A 7,585-nucleotide genomic window follows, 5' to 3' on the forward strand; every position below is an offset into this window, starting at 1 on the left:
CCTCCACTTAGGGCTTTTCCTGGGGTTCTCTTTCTCCCTACCCAAATTCTCTCACCTTCAGTGAAAAGAATAATCTCTAATCTAAAATGTCAATATTACTATGGAGTGAGGGGTGGATGATGTTGAGTTCTAGTTCTGCAATTTCTTAATGATGTGGTCTTTAACTCAGTTAACTTGTGCTTTTCACTTGTAAAATGAGAGAAATAGAAACATTTAGAATCTAATGAGACAATTTCTATAAAGCCCAGCACACTCTAGAAATTAATAATAAAGCATTGAATGAAAAATAATAATTTGCTGAATTCCAGGGGATTTAACTAATATCAAAACATCTTTGTCTAAGTATGGCCCTCTCATCACTCTTATTCAACACAGTACTGGAAGTTCTAAGCAGAGAAATTAAGCAATAAAAAGAAATAAAAAGTAACAAAATTGGAAGAGAAGGAGTAAAACTGTCACTATCTGCAGTTGACATGATTTTATATTTAGAAAGCCATAAAGAATCCATCAAAAAACTATCAGAAATAATAAGCGAATACAATAAAGTTTCAGGGTACAAAGTCAATATACAAAAATCAGTTGTTTTTTTTTTTAAAGGCAAAGATCATACCCATTTCATTTATTTATTTTTTTAAAGATTGACACCTGAGCTAACATCTGTTGCCAATCTTCTCTTCTTCTTCTTGTCCCTAAAGTCCACAGTGTATAGTTGTATATTCTAAGTGTAGGTCCTTTTGGTTGTGCTATGTGGGACACCGCCTCAGCATGGTCTGACGAGTGTTGCCACGTATGCATCCAGGATCCAAACCGGAGAAACCCTGGGCCGCTGAAGCAGAGCACGTAAACTTAACCACACAGCCACGGGGCCAGCTCCAGTTGTTTTTCTATATACTAACAATGAACCAGCAGAAAGAGCAATCAAAAATAAAATCCCATTTATAATCACAATAAAAACAACAAAATGCCTAGAAATAAATTTCACCAAGGACATGAAAGACCTGCACACTGAAAACAGTTAGGGATTGTTGAAAGAAACTGAAGACAGAAAGAAATGAAATGATATTTCATGCTCATGGATCACAACTGATTTCTGAATGTTGACTTTTTGTTCTGGAACTTTATCAAATTCATTTATTACTTTCAACACAGTTTTGGTTGAATCTTTAGGATTTTCTGTCTACAAGCTCATAACATCTGCAAGTAATGCTAATTTTATTTCTTATTTCCCCATTTGTATGTCTTATATTTCTTTATCTAGCCTTTTTGCTCTAGCTAAGATTTTCAGTTGCTATATTGAATAAGAGTGGTGAGAGTGAGAACCCTTGTCTTGTTCCTAATGTTAGAGGGAAAGCTTTGTTTTTCACGTTGACTATAATATTACCTCTGGGTTTGTTTTATATGTTCTTTGTTATGTTGAGGAACATTCCCTCTAGATCCAATTTTGCAGGGTTTTAATCATGAAAGGATATTGTACTTTGTCAAATGCTTTTTCTGCTTCTATTGAGATGATCATGTTTTTCACCTTTCATTCTACTAATGTGGTGTATCACATTTATTGATTTGTTCATTGAACTTTCTTCCTTTCCTAGGATAAATCCCACTTGTTCGTGGTGTATAATCCTTTTACTGTGTTGTTGAATTTGGTTTCCTAATATTTTGTTGAGAATTTTTGCATCTTTTTCAAGATGGATATTGGTCTGTAGTTTTCTTTTCCTGTGTGCTGTTCTTGTTTTCTTTTCTTGTGTGTTTATCTGGCTTTGGTGTCAGAGTAATACTTTCAATTCCAAAATGCAATAGGAAGTATTCCTTCCTGTTCAATTTTTTGAAAATGTTTGAGAAGGATTGTCATTAATACTTTTTTTAACGTTTGGTAGAATTTGCCAAAGAAGCCATCTGGTTCTGGGGATTTCTGTGTTAGGAGGTTTTCAATTACTGATTCAATTTCCTTACTTGATTTTTTTCTATTTAGATTTTCTGATTCTTCCTGATTCAATCTTGACCGTTTGTATATTTCTCGGAAGTTATTCATTTCTTCTAGATTATCCAATTTGCTGGGCTGTAATTGTTCATAGCAGTCTCTTATAATCTTATGTATTTTTTACTATCACTTGTAATGTCTCCCCTTCCATTTCTGATTTTATTTATTGGAGTCTCCTGTCTTTTATTGTTAGTGCAGCTAAAGATTTGTCAATATAGTTTATCTTTTAGAAAACTAGCCCTTAATGTCATTTATTATTTCTATTGTTTTTCTGGTCTCTATTTAGTTTATTTCTAGCCTGGTCTTTGTTATTTCCTTCCTTCTATTCACTTTGGTCTTTGTTCTTCTTTTCTCATTCCTTGAAGTGTAAGGTTAGGTTGTTATTTGAGATTCTTCTGTATTCTTAATGTATGCATTTATTGCTGTAAACTTCCTTCTCAGAACTGCTTTTGTACCATAGTATTGGTTTTGGTGTATCATATTTCCATTGTTATATGTTTCAAGATGTTTTTTGATTTCTCAGTTGCGCATTGATTTTTCAGTAGTGTGCTGTTTAGTTTTCACATATTTGTTCATTTCTCAGCTTTCTGCTAATGGATTTCTAGTTTCATGCCAATGTGGTCAGAAATGATACTTGGTATGATTTAAATCTTAAATTTTCTAAAACACATTTTGTGTCCTCTCATGTGATCTATCCTGGAAATGTTTTCTGTGCACTTTAGGAGAATGTGTGCTCTGCTGCTATTGGATGGAATGTTCTATAAATGTCTGTTATATCCATTTGGTCTAACGTGATTCAAGTTGAACATTTTTGTGGGAATTTCCTCTCTGGATCATCTACCCATTTCTGAAAATGGAGTATTAAAGTCCCCTACTATTGTTGCATTGTTGTCTATTTCACCCTTTGTATCTGTTAATATTTGGTTAATATATTTAGGTGCTCTGATTTTGGGTGCATATATATTTACATTTATTATGTCTTCCTGATGAATTGACCCCTTTATTATTATATAATGACCTTCTTTGTCTCTTGTGTCAATATTTGGCTTAAAGTCTATTTTATCTGATATAAATATAGCTATTCCTGCTTTCTTTTGTTTTCCACTTGCATGAAATATCTTTTTCCATTCTTCCACTTTGAGCCTATGGGTCTCATGAAAGCTTAGTGAGCCTCTTGTAGGCAGCATATAGTTGGGTGTTGATTTTTCATCTATCTAGGACTCTGCCCTTTTTTTTGGTGAATTCAATTCATTTACATCTATTGTAATTATTGATATGTAAGCACTTACTAATGCCATCTTATTCATTGCTATCCGGTTGTTTGTATTTCCATTGTTTCCTTTTTTCTTGTGTGCACCTACCTTTGCACATGTGTTTTTTTCCATGGTGGTAGGCTCTGTTTCCCCTTTCTTATCTTTCGTGAACCTAGTCTAGATTTTCACTAGGTGATTACAATGAGGGTTGTATAGAAATCTCTTAAGGAAAACAGTCCATTTTAAGCTCATAGCAGCTTGACTTCAATTTTCTACAAAAACTGGACCCTTCTACTCTTCTGTTTTACATTGTTATGTTATTTTTGCCTCTTTTTATATTCTGTATTCTTTAACAAATTATAGTAGCTATAATTATATAATACTCCTCACTTTTAGTCTTTATACTACAATTTAGTGGTTAGCCCACCATCCTCTTACAGAATTAGCCTTTTCAGTCTGCCTTTATATTTACCTTTATCACTGTGCTGTATTCTTTTGTATGTTTTCATGTTGCTGATTAGTGTCTTTTCATTTCAGCTCAAAAAACTCCTTTCAGCAGTTTTTAGAAGGAAGATGTAGTGGTGATGAACAATCTCAGCTTTTGTTTTTCTGGGAAACTCTTTACTTTCCCTTCCTATATGAAGTATAACTTTGCCTGATAGAGTATTCTTGACTGGCAGTTTATTCTTTCAACACTAAGTATGTCATTTCACTTTCTCCTGGTCTGTGGGATGTGGCTGAGAAAACTCCTGGTAACTTAATGGGGGTTCCTCTGTAGGTTACCATCATTTTTCCCTAGTTGCCTTTGGGATTTTGTGTTTATCTTTGATTTTTAAAAGTTTAATTATAATATGTCTTGGAGAAAGTCTTTTGGCATGAAATAATTGGGTGGTCTATAAGCTTTGTGAGCTTGGCTGTCCAAGTGTCTCCGGGTTTGAGAAGTCTGTAGTATTATTCCCTAAATAAATTTTCGTCTGCCTTCTTCCTCTTTTTTCCTTTCAAACTTCAATTCTTTTAATTTTGTTTTGATGAAATCCCGTAGATTGTATAGGCTTTCTTTGCTCTATTGTCTTTCTTTTTTTCTTTGCCTTGCTCTGACTGGGTTATTTCAAACTTCTTGTCTTCTAGCTCACTTATTTGTCTTCAGTTTTCTTTACTGCAAATGCTCTTTATTGCATTTTTCATTTCATTCATTGAATTCTTCAGTGCCAGAAATTGTTTCTTTTTTATAGTTTTGGTTTATTTAGTACATATATATATATATGTGTGTGTGTGTGTGTGTATATATCATTTTGTTCATTTTTTTCTCCTAACCTCATTATTGTCTTTTTAGTTACCTTGTAGTTCATTGAGATTCTTCAAAAAGCTATTTTGAATTCTTTATTAGCTTGGTCACAAAATTATGTACCTTTAAACTTCTGAAATTGGAGATTATGGTCATCTTTAGGTGACAACATATTTCCTTGATATTTCATATTTCTTGTAGGTTTTGGTTGCTGCTTTTACATTTGAATTAAAAAAGACCTCCTAAAATCTTTACTAATTGCCTTCCTATGGGGTTTACTGTCACTGGTGGTGTTATATCTGAGATTTTCTCTGACTTTATATGGGTGAATGTGCTCCACTCTGCTTGCTACCATGGTTGGCAGAATTTTTAGGCTATTGTGTCTTCCTCGTTACAATTCACGAGGATGGCTACTGGAAACCTCTTATTTGTTTTCTCAAAGCTAGTGCTATAGCTCATGTTTGTGTGTTCTCTCTTGCCATAGACCCAGGTTTATTTTTCTGAGACCACCCAGTTTACCAGCTTTGTTGTCACTGCTTCCCTTAGAAATATTCACAAGAAGCCAGTTGCAGAGTGGGGAGAGGTGTGGGTTTGGCACTGGGGCCTTGTGGTTCCCACTGATCTGGGGGGGAGATTCTTGGGTGAGGTACTCCTGGAGGCTCACAGAGGATTTCAGCTGAAATCCTGAGTGCAGTAGGCAGGAACTATGCTCATTTAATGTCTTTTGATATTATCATTTGTTTATTTCCTGATCTTCCCCCTCCCTCCATCACCACTACCTGTCTCAGTGCACTAGGTTCTTTTTAGAGACACAGATTTCTCCAGCTGTGTCCAACACTACTGAAGTGGCTGGGCACTCACTCACTGTTCTTTTCCCCTGTGGCATAGTTCACCACCGTTGAATATTTCAGACTGTGCATTGTTGCCTTGAATGAGTGGTCCTTGGAATGCTCCTCTCACCTTCCCCACTGTGACCAACTCATGCTTCTTTTCTGTTCCAATAGTTCACTGTACTCCACTCTCAAGAAGGCTGGGCTTCCACAAAGTCTCTCTCATTCATGGGTGTCTGCCAAAGACAGCACTCTCCAGACTTTACCTGATCATAACCCAGATGGACTTAGGTAGGTTCACTGACTCCTGCTGGCTCTGCAGCCCATTCTGAGGTCTGTTTGACTATTATGGGATACACAGGTAGGCAAGATTTCTCCTGGGTCCCTTGGTCTATGGCCCTGGATACCACAACTCCCACAAGATGTTTTTGCTCAAGAATGGATGTCTAATTCATTCTTACAAAAGTGGGACAAAAAGAAGGACTGTCTTTTACTGCTAAGATGCTAACATTCCTCCTTCCTCTGATAATTTTTAATCTCATACACTTACTCATGTAGATATGCAGCTTATATCTTTGACTATTGTGACACCAAAAGACACCAAGTCAAAATTTTTGTTTAAAGGGATTCTGTGTTGGTGTTGCCCCTAAGGTATCTGACAGAAATAATATAAAGCATTTCTGAAGGAAGACATTTTAAACTCAAGCCTCAGTGATTCCCACAGATAAATTTTTTTTAAATGCTAAATTAAGATAAAAAAGTCACTAAGCAGACAAAAATACAAGATATCTTGCTGAGAGTCAGCTATAACATCAAACTATAAAATCAGATTTGCAAAACTATGTAAATTATTAGATATTAATAAGAAATAAATATGTTTAATATGTTTACATAATGGATGCTATAGAAAGTATGATGAAAGAATAAGAGACTATCAAAGATGACCACTCAGGAAAAGAACAAAATGAAACCTTTAGAGAGAAAACAAAATATTATCACTGAAATGTGAAATTAAACAGATGCATTAAACAGCCAGTTAGCAAAACTTATGATAGAATAAATTATCTGGAAGAGAGATCTGTAAAAATTAAACAGAACACAGGAGAGAAATACAAATAATGGATGTTTGAGTGAAGTGGAGGGGAGAGCAAGAAGATTCAATGACAGACATTTAATTGTGGTTCCAGAGGCATATACTAGAAATATAAAGACAATTTCAGAATATTACCTGTGTTTGATAGATAGCACATCAGGCTTAAGTTTACCTTATTGAATGAATGGACATTAGAGGAAGCTGTGAATACCTCCGTGAGTAGAAGATGAACAGAATATATCGTAGATGTAAAATCAATCTTTTTGTTGTCATGATTGTTGGTTAAGATGATGACTGTGATGATGATGAAGAATGTAGTTTTCTGCTCTGTTCTCACAAAATTCTCTTTCTATTCAGTCTCACTGTGGACAGAACCACACCTAAGTCTGGCATGATCAATACACTCATGCATCACTTAATTGTGGGGAAACATTGAGAAATGAATCATTAGTCAATTTCGTTTTTGTCTGAACATCATAGACTGTACCTCCACAAACCTCCTTGGTATACCTACTACACACCTATGCTATATGGTACTAGTCTTATAGGATCACCATCATTTATGCGGTCTGTTGGTGACTGAAATGTTGTTACGTGGCACATGACTGTACATATTCTGTCTGCTCCCATTTTTCCTTCCACATTGATCTCAAATCTTGCATTTATTTTCTAATTAGTAACTTCCTTCCTTCAGAATACTTTTCAAAAGAGTTCACCATGAAGCAAAGACAGATCTAATTTTGGGAAATGAACCCTTCTGCCTCACTTCTCAGACTACAGCCTTATGCTTCAATGGGGATTTTCTCATATTGTTCATTTTTGGTCCTAGAAGGCTGGGAAATGATTGGCGAAAAGAAAGTCATTCTGGATGGCTAATACTGACAAGTATTTGTAGTTCATAGACATAGTTTATTCCACTAATGTTGCAGTCTTTCTCCAGGGAAATCTCCAAGACTTCTGCTTTACGCAAACACAAAACTCTCAGCTACATGTGACATATATTTTCTAGGTTTCATGGCTTCTCATGATTTTCTTTCTAGTTTGAGTTCATCTGAATAAAAATATACTTGTGCTGGAGATGTTCTAATGACCACCTGAAGAGATGACAGCTATTGCATCTTGAAGAGGGCATGCAGTGTCTTATGC

The sequence above is a fragment of the Equus asinus genome, chromosome 17 (genome assembly GCF_041296235.1).
Source record: "Equus asinus isolate D_3611 breed Donkey chromosome 17, EquAss-T2T_v2, whole genome shotgun sequence".
Taxonomy (NCBI): Eukaryota; Metazoa; Chordata; class Mammalia; order Perissodactyla; family Equidae; genus Equus; species Equus asinus.